Consider the following 15097-nt stretch of genomic DNA (forward strand, 5'->3'; position numbering starts at 1 on the left):
AACAGATAAATGCTGTGTGATATCAGATAAATACTGTATGATATCTGATTAGCTTGGAGTGCCATTTAAAAAACTGTGAAAGCATGTACCCCAATGTTCATTGCAACACTATTTACAATAACCAGGTCATGGAAGCAATCTAAATGCCCATCAACAAACAAATGGATAAAGATGTGGTACATATATACAATGGAATATTACTCAGCCATAATAAGGAATGAAATTGGGTCATTTGTAGAGACTTGGATGGACCTAAAGACTGTCATAACACTGTTTTATATATTGAAAGTGTATTTTCAGTGCTACCCACTAGCTAGTTTGAACTTTAGGAATAAAATTAGGTTTTAAAAAAACAAAACAAAACAAAACAAAAAAAAAAAAAAAAAAAAAAGACTGTCATACAGAGTGAAGTAAGTCAGAAAGAGAAAAACAAATATCGTATATTAATGCATATATGTGGAGTCTAGAAAAATGGTACAGATGAACTGGTTTGCAAGGCAGAAATGAGACACAGATATAGAGAACAAACGTATGGACACCAAGGTGGGAAAGTGGCAGGGGGGGGATGGTGGTGGGATGAATTGGGAGATTGGGATTGACATATATATACTAATGTGTACAAAATAGATAACTAATAAGAACCTGGTATATAAAAATGAAGTAAATATAAATAAAATAAAATTCAATAAATAAATAAATAAATAACTGTGAGAGAAGGCGTGAAGGGATTCTCTGTGGAAAGTTTAACATGTCCATGGCTCTATGCTGCCTTGATTATATTTATGAGTAGCTCATATTAATGACCATATTAGGATCATATTGAAGAATTAGATATGTGCTCCCAACTGAAATGTTAGCAGACATGTTTTCACAATCTCACTTACAAGATGGTTCTAACAAAAATGTACATGTGCCAACAGGTTTCCTCCCTGAAATGACTCTACACATTTTTTCTCACTAAATATTCACCAGTAGAGTACTTTCCTGACAAGAAACTAAGTTATTTAGTATTCCTCAAACACAACTTGCAGGTTCTTGCCTTGGTGCTTTCAGTCTTTTGTTCAGCCAAATACTCTGTTACTCTCTCCATATTCTCCCCACCTTCACCTCCTCCAGCACATTTTGTACCCATGCACATGACTGCTCCGCTGTGACGCCTTCCAGACTATTTCACTCCAGAGTCACTGCCCCCCTCGTGGATTTCTTTCTTTCTTTTTTTTATTAAAGTACAGTTGATTTACAATATTGTGTTAGTTTCAGGTGTACAGCAAAGTGATTATATACACACACACATATATATGTGTATATATATATATATATATATATATATGTTCTTTTTCACATTCTTTTTCCTTATAGGTTATTACAAAATATTGAATATAGTTCCCTATGCTATACAGTAGGTCCCTGTTGGTTATCTATTTTACATATAGTAGTGTGTATCTGTTAATCCCAGACCCCTAATTTATTCCCCCCTGCTTTCCCCTTTGGTGACCATAAGTTTGTTTTCTATGTCTGTGGGTTTATTTCTGTTTCCTATATAAGTTCATTTGTACCTTTTTTTTGTTTTAGATTCCACATGAATCGATATCATATGATATTTGTCTTTCACTGTCTGGCTTACTTCACTTAGTATGATCATCTCTAGGTCCCAGAATTTCTTTGATGCACATTCTCTGCCAGCCTCATTTGGAAAATCATGAGAATTTCTTCCTCTTATATTTTCGAAATCATCACTTATTCATGATTCATCTTGCTAATCATTTGGAATCTTTTGAGAGAAGACTTTGTCTTATGCGTCTTGGCAAGCCCAACACTGTCTTACAACTGGGAGGATGACAAGGTATACCTGTTGCTTGATTATTTGTTTATTTGTGGAAGAAAGAATAGGAAAGAGATGTAAAAGTAAAAGGTTAACAGATACAAAGTGTCCGCTATCTGCCAGGTACTTACTGTTCATGCTACTGTGTGAATTTTATATCATTTAATCTTCTCAGTACAGTATCTTATGTGATAGATTTTCTTATGATCCCCATTTTACGAAAGGAAGCACGTTCTCTAAGGAAATTTTGCTTCTCTGCATCACTGCCCCATCCCACTCACCCCAGGTTGAGTTCAGCATTGCCCAGGGCTTCTGATGAATTCTGTCCTACATGAAAATCTGGTTCAGCAGAAAGTGGTCTTATCAGCCTTGTGTCTAAGCCATGAGGCAAATGCGAATAGCTTGGCCCTACTTGTTCCCATTTAAAGATTTGTGATAAGGGACAATAAAAATATCAATGTTAGCAATAGGTAGGGAAACAAGTTCAACTTTTAAGAGAATAAGATATTAGAATATATATAATATTTTGCATAAGGCAAAATACTTTGAGTTATTAAAACCAATTTCCAGGATAACCTCAACTTTAAAAAAAAAAAAAAGCAAACGCATTTGATTGACAAATACCTGTATATTTCCTGTAGTAACTGAGTTAAATATCAGAAACTCCAAAGCAATCACAAGTTTTGCTCACCTTGCTTCAGGCTACAACCTAAAAATGCAACCAAGGACATTAAACTATTCTAAAAAGCATAGTAGTGATCATTAACCATTTCCATTTTAAAAGTAGAGCTATTGGGCTTCCCTGGTGGCACAGTGGTTGAGAGTCCGCCTGCCGATGCAGAGGACACGGGTTCGTGCCCTGGTACGGGAGGATCCCACATGCCGCGGAGCGGCTGGGCCCGTGAGCCATGGCCGCTGAGCCTGCGCGTCCGGAGCCTGTGCTCTGCAACGGGAGAGGCCACAACGGTCCCTAAGCAATTATTAAAAAAAAAAAAAAAAAAGTAGAGCTATTCAAGGCTCTAGAAAGCCACACAGGAAAGTGAAACTCACTTGTAGCCGTATATATATGGCTAAAAGAAGAGCCTTTAAAAACTAAACCACTTTAAATGAATTGATCTCTCTAGCCCTCCTTTAGGAGTTTCCAGGGTATTCATAACATATATGGAAATTAATTATGAAATAATGTATCCAGGAGTCTCCCTATATTCACATAAAAATTAATATTAATAGTGGTAGTGTTCCCTTCTACAGCACCTGCCCTTGACTGTCCCAGTTAATTACAGCTTACACAGTGACCTTAGCCTTGGGCAATCCTTTGAATCATATATTCTACTGGTGTCTCCTGTACCCAGAGATGTTGTGCTGACAGTTTTATTTCCCTGATGAACTGAAGTGATTGAACCAAAGAATGCAAAATAGGCAGTCCTCACCCTGTCATTTTCCCTCACAGTTTGTCCTTTGGTGAAGATGTAACTATTCTCTCTAGGTGGCTCAAAAGAAATTAAGAACAGGTTGGATGACAGTGTTTAACAGGAATATTTGTTGAAGTGACAACGCGGAGAGGGGTCTTAAGAAATAATTTTGGAGCCAAAATTTAAATTTTTTCTTAAATGACATATGATGTGGTTGTAGTTTCATAAATGGTTAAACCGATTGCAGAGGAAGGGAGGAAGGGAGGAAGGGAGGGAGGGAGGGAGGAAGGGAGGGAAGGAGAGGGGGAGGGAGCGTCACAAGTAAGTATTGCTCATGACCTGAATTTCCTCAGACTATGCTCTCATATCGTTTCAGTCAGCACAGCAGGGCAGCAGGCCTCCAAATCCAAGTCTGTCTCCAAAATTTAAGGAGAAAGGATATTTTGCAGAAAGAACAATTGAGGTCCTGGTGCGATGTCAGCATCCACCACAAAGCAGAGTGATGCAGGATGAAGATGGCTCTAGACCTTAAGCTCTACACTGACCATGGCCGCCCACTGTGCTTCCAGGGTCCTATGCCTTGTTCACGAAAAGCACTAGGACCCAGCCAACGTTTCACTTGACTTGAAAACCACTCTCTGTACTGGTGAAAAATCATTTCCTACATCCTAGCTGCTAATTGATAAATCTCTCAGCCTAAATTTCCAGAGATTTGAAATAGTAAGTAAAGGAAGAGTTGACTCCTCATTATGACACTTCAAATGCTAACTATTGGGCTTCCCTGGTGGCACAGTGGTTGAGAGTCCGCCTGCCGATGCAGGGGACACGGGTTCGTGCCCCGGTCCGGGAAGATCCCACATGCCGCGGAGCGGCTGGGCCCGTGAGCCATGGCCGCTGAGCCTGCGCGTCCGGAGCCTGTGCTCCGCAACGGGAGAAGCCACAACAATGAGAGGATGCTAACTATTCAACCTAGAATGTGGATTCTGAATAAAGTATGTCAACTGCCTCTAAGGCGCAGATTAAATATAAATTTAACAGAGGTGCATTACATTATTTGTATACTAGGAAACATTATTATAACAACAAGTTATGGATTCCTTGGGATCTAGTGAGAGAAGAACCAAGAAATCTGAGTGTCAGGGTATCAAACTCAAGAACTATTCAAAAAAACCACTTTTAATAGCCAGCACTGCCTATCTGAGTAGAAATATTTGTAGAATATAAAGGAGAATTTGTCAAGCTACTATAGTTTCTTGGCAATATCCATTGGTGTAATTCTCAGCATACCAAGCAATCCCTTATTATTTGGTCTCTTCACATGACCAATGTCCTGGCAGAAGTGAGGGTCCTATGTGAAAAGGTAATTCCAGTTATCCTACCAGATACCTTAAGATTATACATTATAAATTGCTGTTCCGGTTTTTAAATCAGCATATTGTGAGTTTGGTCAGTGTGGTAGGCTCAATAACGTTCACCCCTCCTCTCACCAAAGATGCCTGTGTCCTAATCCCAGAACCTGTGAATATGTTCCCTTACATAGCAAAAGAGATTCTGCAGATGTGGCTAAATGAAGGATCTTGAGGTGGGAAAATTGTCCTGGATTATATGGATGGTTCAACATAATCACAGTGGTCCTTACAAGAGGGAACCAGGAGGGCCAACATCAGAGAATTTGATGTGATCATGGAAGCAGAAGTCCGACAGTCAGAGAGGACTGAAGATGCTACAGGGCTGGCTTTGTAGAGGGAGGAAGGGGCTATGAGCCAAGCAAAAAAGGCAGCCTCTGGAAGCTGGAAAAAGCAAGGAACCAGATCCTCCCCTAGAGCCTCCAGAAGGAGCCAGCCCTGCAGGCACCTTAACTTTAGCCCAGTGGGACTCATTTTAGATTTATGACCTCCGTACTGTAAGATAATACATTTGTGTTTTCTAGCCACTGAGTTTGTGGTAATTTGTTACAGCAGCAATAAGAAACCAGTACAGTTAGTGTGATTTATTTCACAATCTGATAACTTCTGGGAGAACTAAAAAACTGGTTTTCTGAAAGATGAAAACTGGACCCTGAGCCTGTGATGAACCCTTGTGATGTTCTCTCTTTTCACATTCTCTCTCCTCTCTCTCTCTCTCACCATGATCATCCTCACAGCCTGAAAAAATTAGAATGTAGGGATTCATTCTAGAATTCTATTCTTTACTTTGAGCAGTCAGATATTCAGGTGGAATGAAAGAACACATCACTTTCATAGAGTTTTCCTATCTTCAATTACCTATAACAGAAAAGTAGCCCAGAATTTTAAAAACTAGCCAAATCAGGTATAAGACATTCCACTTACTAAATTTCCTCTATCTTATCCCTAGGAGGATATCTCTGGGCCTAATCAGTCTTACATAAGATTGAACAAGCTTAGTGATCTAATTGTCTAGCCCATTGTAAAATCTGAAGCCACAGGTTCAAAATAAGGAATGGGGAGTGGATTGCTAAAAGAAATGAAGTGTTTGCAAAAAGAAGGGAGAGATCACAACCTGATAACACGAAAGAGACATAAAAACTCTTCCTAAGAAAACAGACCCTAGAATTTAGAAAGAAAGAAAAAGGCAGAGGCCTGGAGCCATTTAGTGAAGGACCAACTAGACCTACACAGCTCAGCTAGGGTTCCGGACACATGAATGTGTTAAATCACAGTACGATATCTGGGGTTTCTTATGATGAGCTTAAGTTATCGGTATGGCATTACACCGTGGCTTTTATAAAATGCTTAACAGGGTAATTATAATATAATTAATTATATGACTTAATGCTTAACAGAGTAAGATCCCTTAATAATTCACTTTAATTATATGTCTTAATGCTTAACAGTTAAGACCCCTCAATAATTCACTTAAAAGGAAGTCTCTCATTCCCCAACTACGCCAAATAAAGTGTTAAAATATTATTAAATTTATTCTATGCTAATTAGTAATACTGAGAAGTCAGAAGTCCTCTTACTCCCCCCCCCTTTTTTTCTGACTCTCAGTAGTTTTTTTTTTTTTTTTTTTTTTTTTTCAGTAGTTTTAAAGATTGAGGAAATCCTGACACTAAAAGCAAGCCCCTCCTCCATCCACCAGCCCCACAGGAGATGATTTGAAAGCACAGCATCACAGGCAGGATTTTACTCAGCCTAGAATTTGGAGAATTTACCTGGCAAGCTCTATAAAAGAGGCCTGATCCTGCCCACGGAAGGGGCAGGAAAGGTGTCGCAAAACGCACTTCAGGATAGCTTCAAGTATGCACCACGGCTGAAAGCAGAAAGCAATGAATGGTGCTGAAATCCTGGAAAGTTTAATCGGCTACTGAAAAGCAGACTGAAGAACTGGAGATTTTCACACCAAGAGATATATTATTTGAGGTACTTACAAGTACAGCCCTTGGCTGGTGTCTGAGACCTTGGATTTCCGAGGAAGCACCATCACTCTGACAGGAGCAACTCACCATGCTTAAACTGTTTGTGAAAACAGTGATTTATGTTGACCATTTGATTTCCTTCTGGCAGTCTGGAATTTTGATACATGCTAGGTAGAAGGTGTCTACATGACTAGCCCCCAGTAAAAATCTGAGATCTGAATCTTTAATGAGCTTTCCTGGTTGGCAACATTTCACAGTGTTGTCACAACTCACTGCTAGGAGAAATAAGTGCATTCTGTCTGACACCACAGGAAGAGAAGCCTTAGAAGCATGTGCCTGCTTTCCTCCAAACTTCACTCCATGCACTTTTTCCCTCGCCTGATTTTTCTTTGTATTCTTTCACTGTCATAAATCATAATTGTGAGGGGGGAAAAAAAAACACTTCCATCATCAATTCACATTTCCTGAGATTCTCAAGACTTGGAGCCCAAGATCGAATCATCAACAGGATGCAGAGATGTCGTTTAAAGTCAAGTTTTTAAAAAGTCACATTGAAAATTTCAGCCCTAAGCGTAACTTCCTTTTCCAAATGAAAGTTAAGCCAATGTACGTGATCTGACAGGTTTGCAGATGACCTAAATCCTTCAAAGAGAGAAAATAAAGTCATATTTTAGGGAATGACAGATCTCCACCACCCCCAGCCCCGAGTTTCCTCATGCAAGGATTAAGCCTATGATTTGGTAACCATCACTTTGCATATTGTAGAAAATGGTACATTAGGCAAGTGCTTAATATTCCCCCAGGACTTTGCTGGAGGAAGGAAGTGGGTAGCGAAAGGGCACAGCAATAAATCAGAGTGAAAAGACCCGTCAGACAACAACGTGGATAGTCCCACATCTCAGAACCGCACCATCTAGTTTCTCATCTCCAGGCTCCAGACCTTATCTCACTGAGCAGCTACAGTAAACCCAATGCTAGAAAAAAAGTGCTGTTTCTCAAGCTTCAAACTCAGAGGAGAACATGAGTGAAAAATCAGATATCAACTTGGCATGCAGGGGTATGGGGATTTTATTACATCCTTTCTACTCAGGCTTACAGACTTCACGATCACATCATGTCACTCCCCAAGGTGATGCTGGAGAACCCCTTATACATCAATTCATTTGACTTAACATGCGATATTTTTTTTTTTACAGTAGGTCCTTGTTGGCTATTTTAAATATAGCAGTATGTACATGTCAATCCCAAACTCCCAATCCATCCCTCCCCCAACCCTTCCCCCCTCATAAACATAAGTTCATTCTCTAAGTTTTTGGATTCTCCTATGCAACCAAAAGTTCTGATCACTGAAAATATACTGGTGAATAAGTGCCACATAGTCCTTGCCCTCAAATAGCAGAGAAATTGAGCAAGAAAAGAGGAAATTCCAATAAAATGTAAAATGTTCTCTGACGGGAGTAATATGGGGTCCTATGGGAGTTTATAGGAGGAGCTGCATCAGATACAAGCTGAGAAGGATAAGTGAGAGTTATCAGCTGAAGGTGGAAGCCTGGGGAGGCTTCCAGTATGGTGCCTGTGGGCACTCGAGTTTGTGAATTTCTGAGATAAAACATGAAACGTTTTTTCCATTTAGTCTATGAAATCATCATCATCCTTTTGGACATTTGGGCCACCATTACGTGAGTCACCCTACAATGTACCAGGCAGGCATTTGGGGTTCAAAAAAGTATAAAATATTATTCCTATCCCCACAGAAGGTTTACCGTGTTTTTGGAAAAGGTGCAAAAAGACAATCAGCAAAAGATTTGAATAAGCATTTCCCCAGTGAAGGTACACATTGAAAAGAGGCTCGATGTCATCAGTCATTAGAGAAAAGCAAATGAAAACCACAGTGAGATTTCACTTCACAACCACTTAGTATACAAACAATAACAAGCATTGATGAGGAAGATGTGGAAAAGCTGGAACGCTCACACACTGCTGATGAGATGTAACATAGTACAGCCGCTTTGGAAGATAGTGTGGTTGTTTGTTAAAAAGTTAGACATGAAGTTACCATATGACCCAGCAATTCCCTCTTAGGGAATTAGCCAAGAAAAATAAAAACATATGTCTACACGAATGTTCAGAGCAGTACTTATACTTCATAATAGCCAAAACAGTAGAAACAATCCAAATGACCATGAACTGGTGAATGGATAAGCAAAATGTAGGTTATTCGTACAGGATATCTGTATGTATCGTTCTGAAACAGTAAATGTAGTATTAATGCAAACTACAATGATGAACCTCAAAAACACATGCTTAGTGAAAAAGCCAGTCACAAAAGACCACATATCATATGATTCCATTTATATGCAAAGTCTAGAAAGGACTGATCTATAGAGATAGAAAGATCATTAGTTGCCTGGGGCTGGAGGTGGGGACAGGAAATGCCTGCAGAGAGACACCCAGGAGCCTTCTGAGATCATAGAAATGTGCTAAAATTGGATGGTGCTGACGGTCTCGTGACTGCAAATTTGCCAAAAATTATTTAATTGTATGCCTAAAATGATCGAAATTTATAGGATATATTATACCTCCATAAAGCTGTTTAATAGGATAATCATGGGGACTTCCCTGTGGTCCAGTGGTAAAGAATCCACCTTCCCATGCAGGGGACGTGTGTTCGGTTCCTGGTTGGGGAACTAAGATCACACGTGCCGCAGGGCAACTAAGCCCACGCGCCACAACTAGAGAGAGGAAACCCACATGCCACAACTAGAGAGAAGCTCTCACGCCGCAAGGAAGATCCTGCATGCCGCAACGAAGACCCGACACAACCAAATATAATTAATCAATCAATCAATAAATAGAGATAATCATATATTGTGAAACATAGTAAATGTCAAATCATTCGTTTAAAAAAATGGTCTCCAAACTTTTAATATCATCTGATCATGCACCCCGCTCGTTAAAAGAGTGTTCATCGTCGATGTATATGCATTTATTTCTTTACAAATAATGAAATGAAGTAATGTGTTAGTATATTATATGGAGCATAGAATATACCCCAAAAGTAAAACCAAAAGAAGAGATTTAGGATACATAACCAGGTGATATTTTAGTACAAAATTACTGATTTGATCACAAGATTCTTAAGAAGAAAGGAATCTAGAGGTTAGAATTAGTCAGCAAAGTGAATTCTAGAGTAATAAACATGTAAGTGTGGAAAGCTTCCAAAATTGACTGGGGTTTCTGTTATGGACAAGACCACCCATGCATGATAAACCCTCAGAATATTCAGCAATTGAAAATCATGTCCAAAGTGATGCTGTGTTTGCATAGTGAACAATGGAACATCCATCAAAATAAACCCAGCTGTTCTGAGGATGGCAAATATTCAGGAACATGGAAAGGCAGGTGTTGTTAATAACAAATATCAAAGAGGAGAGTTCAAAAGAAAAGAACAGAGAAAGGAAGTTGGAGGAAGGATTCATATGAAGAGGAAGCTTCCTATGCAGTGTGAACTTTTGCTTCCAGGTGGGATGGATTTAGTCACATCACTCTGTCTAAACCACCTATTGTGACCAAAGAGTTCAGTATAAGAAAGAATGGGCCAAATATCTGTGGAGTTATAACAGCTGTTAAATCTTTAAACAAGTTTGCTCAATCTATTGGTCTTTATCCTTAACCTTTTCCCTTGAGGTTTCGCATTACAAAAATAATGATTTTTGTTGGCTTTGATGTTTATAATGTGGTACCCGCAGTGAGTTACAAACAGTAAATGAATATAACCAAGACAGAGGGTTCTTATTAGTAAGTTGTAAGAGACAGATAAAGTTAGATGAGGAATTTAGGGCCAGATCCTGAAGGGCCTTAAAATTATGGAGTTTGGACTTTTTCTCTGTAGCCATCATGGGGGCCAATGAATGCTTTTGAGCACATGGCAATCTAATTTGTGTGGCTCTTGAAGGAATTAACAGAGTGCCATACACAGTGTGGACAAGTGTGGGGAGAGATGAGAGGTAGTATTCTAACTGGTTAGAATTCTAACAACAAAAAGCTCAGTGCAGGCTGGAATTAAGGGCCTATATCAAGATGGGGCACTGAGAACAGAAGGAAGAGAACAGCAGAAAGTGAAGAATTTCTAGATAGCTGATGGTGCTGTAGGAGTTTATAAATCTTGGTGCCAAAAACTCTCCAGCACCAGGCCGGAGGGCAAGTTCAAATGAAGTGTACAAAGATACTCCACAAGCTCAAGCTCCACTGGGTTTCTCTGGGCTAGATATGTGGCCCGGAGCACTTTGAAGCAGGCCCAAGAGCAGGAGGTGCTCTATCTTGTTTAGTTCAAAAAGTATCTGCTTATCCAGTCCTGCTTCATTGCTTCTCAGTGGACTCTTAAAGAGACAGAGGAAAGTATTGAAGGACATGTCATCAATTTTTTTAAAGCACCAAATAAAATCATCTTACTTTGGAAAGGGGCACTTCCTCTCCATCCATATTTGAGGAATTTTGTAAAGGGGACTCAAGTAAGAATGAAAAGATCCATAAAATCCCTATCTAGTTGACTTGATTGTGTTGTGGTTGACAACTGTCTCCAGACACCCTGGGAGAAACAAGGGCTGTTATTTTCAGGAACCTGATATCTAAGTATTCTGTGTGTGCATGGAGGCTGTAATCCAGTGACCAAAATAGATACAATAATTCCTACAACTTAAAAAAAAAAAAGAAACCTAATTGTCCATCCATGTATTTCTATCGTCACTATGGAATCACTCTGGAGGAAATCATTCATACATGGAAGTCTGTCCTAATATTCCATTTTCTTACTTGCATACATAAAAACTCAAAGGTTTGGATTTTATTAGTGAACCAAACTGAAAGAAACAAACATAAGAAAGATAATGTTTTCTATATTACCTGGTAATAAAATTCCAATTTTTAAGGTCAATTTATCTACCAGATTTATTTTTCCACCTTCAGACATCTTTGTATTTTCAGGTTGGTTAATGGTGAAGGTCACTCAGTCAAATCGTAGAGCTTGGCTTCCTTCATCTGAGTAGTCATAGTTGCTAGACATTTGGCTTCTTACAGCGTCTGTTCTAATGATCACAACCATAAAGGTCACCTTCCACCTCTCACCTCCCTCACCGAATCACCTCTTGGTGAGTCTAAAGAGACATTTTCCTGCTCTAAAGATCAAGAACAGAAACCACATCTTCTGGTTATTAATCAGGCCATTATTTAGTTTCCCTGGTTTGAAATGGGCAAAGCATCCCTTTTTGGACAATGTATAACCTCCATTGTTGCAAAAAAAAAAAAAAATTTGCGAATTTGGTACATGGTCAGATGAAGTCATTGCTTGCTTAATGTTTTTTATTACAATAAAATAGAAAAGCTTGGAGTGCAAGTCTGTATAACATCATTATTCTAGACTATTTCAAGATAGGAAATTAAACTCCAGCCTTGAAATTATCTTTCCCTTCAGGAAAGTCAGCCATCATTTTTCTAGAATATTCTCCCTTCTGACCTTAATGAAGCATTTAAAGAACACCTCCTTCTGGAAGTATGATCACCACACTACAGAGTGTCCCCCAAAAGGGGAACCCGGAAGCTTGAAGAGCAACCAATTCCAAACTGGCTGTTTTCTGGGGGTTTTGTGCTGAACCCTGGGTTGATGATGAAGCTCAGGGTCATCCAAGCTGGAATCTAACAGGAAAACCTTTACTTAGAGCTGAGACCCCAAAAGAAAACAAGAAATACATCATGCACAAAGGGAGACCAAAACCAAAATGAAACAAAACAAAAACTACACACCCATCTCAAAGTTGGTGTTGGATAAATGAAAAAGAAATCTCCTTTAGGATTTTGTAATGGTAGTCTGGCCCTTATATGAGTTTCAGTCTAAATGTACACTGTCCATGTGATCTAAGACGTCTCAACAGAGAATTGGATTAAAGTAGTCTCAGTTTTATTGCAAACAGAGTCAAGATATACCCTCTCTAAAAGATCTCAAGTTCAAACCAAACCTCAAACAATTGCCGCTAATAAACTCCCAAGGGAAATGGGCAGCTCTCATTCAAACTTCAGGGTACACACAAGGAACAGGCACCTTAATGAAAATCAGCAAAAAAGAGGGAGCATCTGAAACAGACATACAAAATTTTAGATATTGAAATTATTAGACACAATATAAATAATTATATTTAATAGTTTATAAGGGACATCTTTAAAAAGAAGCTTTAATATATAAGCAGGAAAGAGGAAAATTTAAAAAAAAAACAACTTCTCAAAGTGAAAAGTGTAATAATTAAAATAAAAACTTAATAAACGTGAATATTTGATAATATGAAGGAATTATCGTTAATGATTGTAAGTGTAATAGTAATATGCTGGGGAGTGTCCCTATTTTGAGGCAATGCATGCTGAAGTATTCATGAGTCAAAGTTGATGATATCTGCTACTTATTTTTCAAAGGCTCTAGAAAGAGAGACAAATGGGAAGATAGGTCAATGGGTGGATGGATGGATGCACAGAATGGGAAGGGATGGAGAGATAGAGGGCCAAGGGGTAGTTGAACGGATCGATACATTGATGGGTGGATAGAGCAAATATAGGGAAATGTTAACAATTTGTTTAATCTAGCTGGGTGGATATACAGGGGTTCACTGAACTATTCTTTCTGCTCTTCTGCATCTTAAAATTTTTCAAAACAAAAGTTACAAGAAGAAATAATCTGTATGAAGAGAACAAAGACCTCCTTCTCAGTCCTGGAGTCTTTTCTCCTTCCAAAATTCCCCATGCCTTTCCCGTTTTCTCTTCACCTGATGCTGCCCCATTCTTTTCTTCCCAGACAGCAGAGAAGAAAAATGTAGTTTCCTAACTTCTCAGCGGGCACTTCTGGAAAGCCGTTCTTTATGGGGAAATAAAACTAAGTTGTCTACGTCAAAACTTATAATTATTGAAATGTAGACATTTGGCTTTGTATAGAGTCTGTTCTAAAGATCACAACCATAAAGTTCACCTTCATCTCTCACCAATTGTATTTGCTGCCACTTGAAACTTCCATGATGCTTCTCCTTCATTCTTTATTTTATTTTATTTATTGAGATATAGTTGATGTACAATGTTATACAGGTTACAGGTGTACAACATAGTGATTCACAATTTTTAAAGGTTATACTCCTTCATTCTTTAGTGCAAGTCTAGAACACAGCCAGTCTTTCCCTCCTTACAAGAGGGCACATGTGTATGTACACACACACACACTCACACTCACACACATTTTGATTTCTTCAAATCAAAGCCCAGCTGGCCCTATGAGAATCGAACAGAGTGAGGTGATGAAGCAGACCACACAGTATATTGAGACTGGGTCCCTGGAAGGGATGAGAATTCCTTGACATCTCCCCAGGGAAAAGTAAAGTAAAATTGTGTCATCCTCAGATACTCACGTAATTAAATTCACGTAATATTCAAACCCAAATGAAACCTCCCTCTTCACGTTAAAAGTAGTTCACTTAAGCAGTCCATGTACTGTCGGCTCCTTCTGCTACACATTATTAAGTGATTGAAAAGATTAATTTTAGCAGAAATCACAGTTCAGTGGTTATTGGGCTAGCATTAAGCAAATAAGCATCCTGCCTCCAAAAGAAGCTGATGGCTGCTTGGCAGAGGGAAAGAAGAGAATCACCTTTTTCTGCCACAGGCAATACTATAGCATTCATATTCCTTGTTTCAGTTTGCAGCTTGCATATGTGTCTTCAACTCATGAAATATTAGGAAAGGACCCTTTTCAGGAAGTGAAAGTCTGAACATGACAGACATATAATCTCATCTAGAATGACAACTGCCTCGTTCCTAAACCACAAGTATTCATTTCCACAATTTGCAATAATCTACCCTGTGCATACCAAAGCGTTCTAGACAGAACCAGCAGTAGCAGGCTGGTCTCCAGCCCCACAGGCTTTTCCGTTAAAACCAGATCAATAATCAAATGCTAAGAAAATATATGCCCTCAACCCTAAGTCAAAAATACGAATGCAAACTATATGAAAGTAATGTTCTCCAGGAGAAGATACGTGTAAATCTAGTTTGCATATGGAAATCGAGGTTGCTTTGCTTCCCTGCACATTATGCTGAAACAAAGATAAACAACTTCTTTGACCTTGACCTGGAGCTAGGAGACTGTTGGCGACACTGAATGACACAAGCTGGCCTCAGACGTGGGGCAGGAAGAGCGTGGTGGAGATGCAAGAAGAAGGTAAAGAAACAAAGGGTTTACAGCAGGGGTGAGCAACCTCTTTCTGTAAAGGGTCAGATAGTATATTTTTAGGCTCCGTGGACCACTGGGTCTCTGTGGCAACTCCCTAACTCTGCCCCTTGGAGTGTGAAAGCAGCCAGACACAATCTGTAATGGATGGGCTTGGTCATGTTCCAATAAAACTGTTTACGAACATTGAAACATGAATTTTAGATAATTTTTACGTGTCACGAAAGAGT

The sequence above is a fragment of the Lipotes vexillifer genome, unplaced genomic scaffold, assembly GCF_000442215.2.
Source record: "Lipotes vexillifer unplaced genomic scaffold, Lipotes_vexillifer_v1.1 scaffold778, whole genome shotgun sequence".
NCBI lineage: Eukaryota > Metazoa > Chordata > Mammalia > Artiodactyla > Lipotidae > Lipotes > Lipotes vexillifer.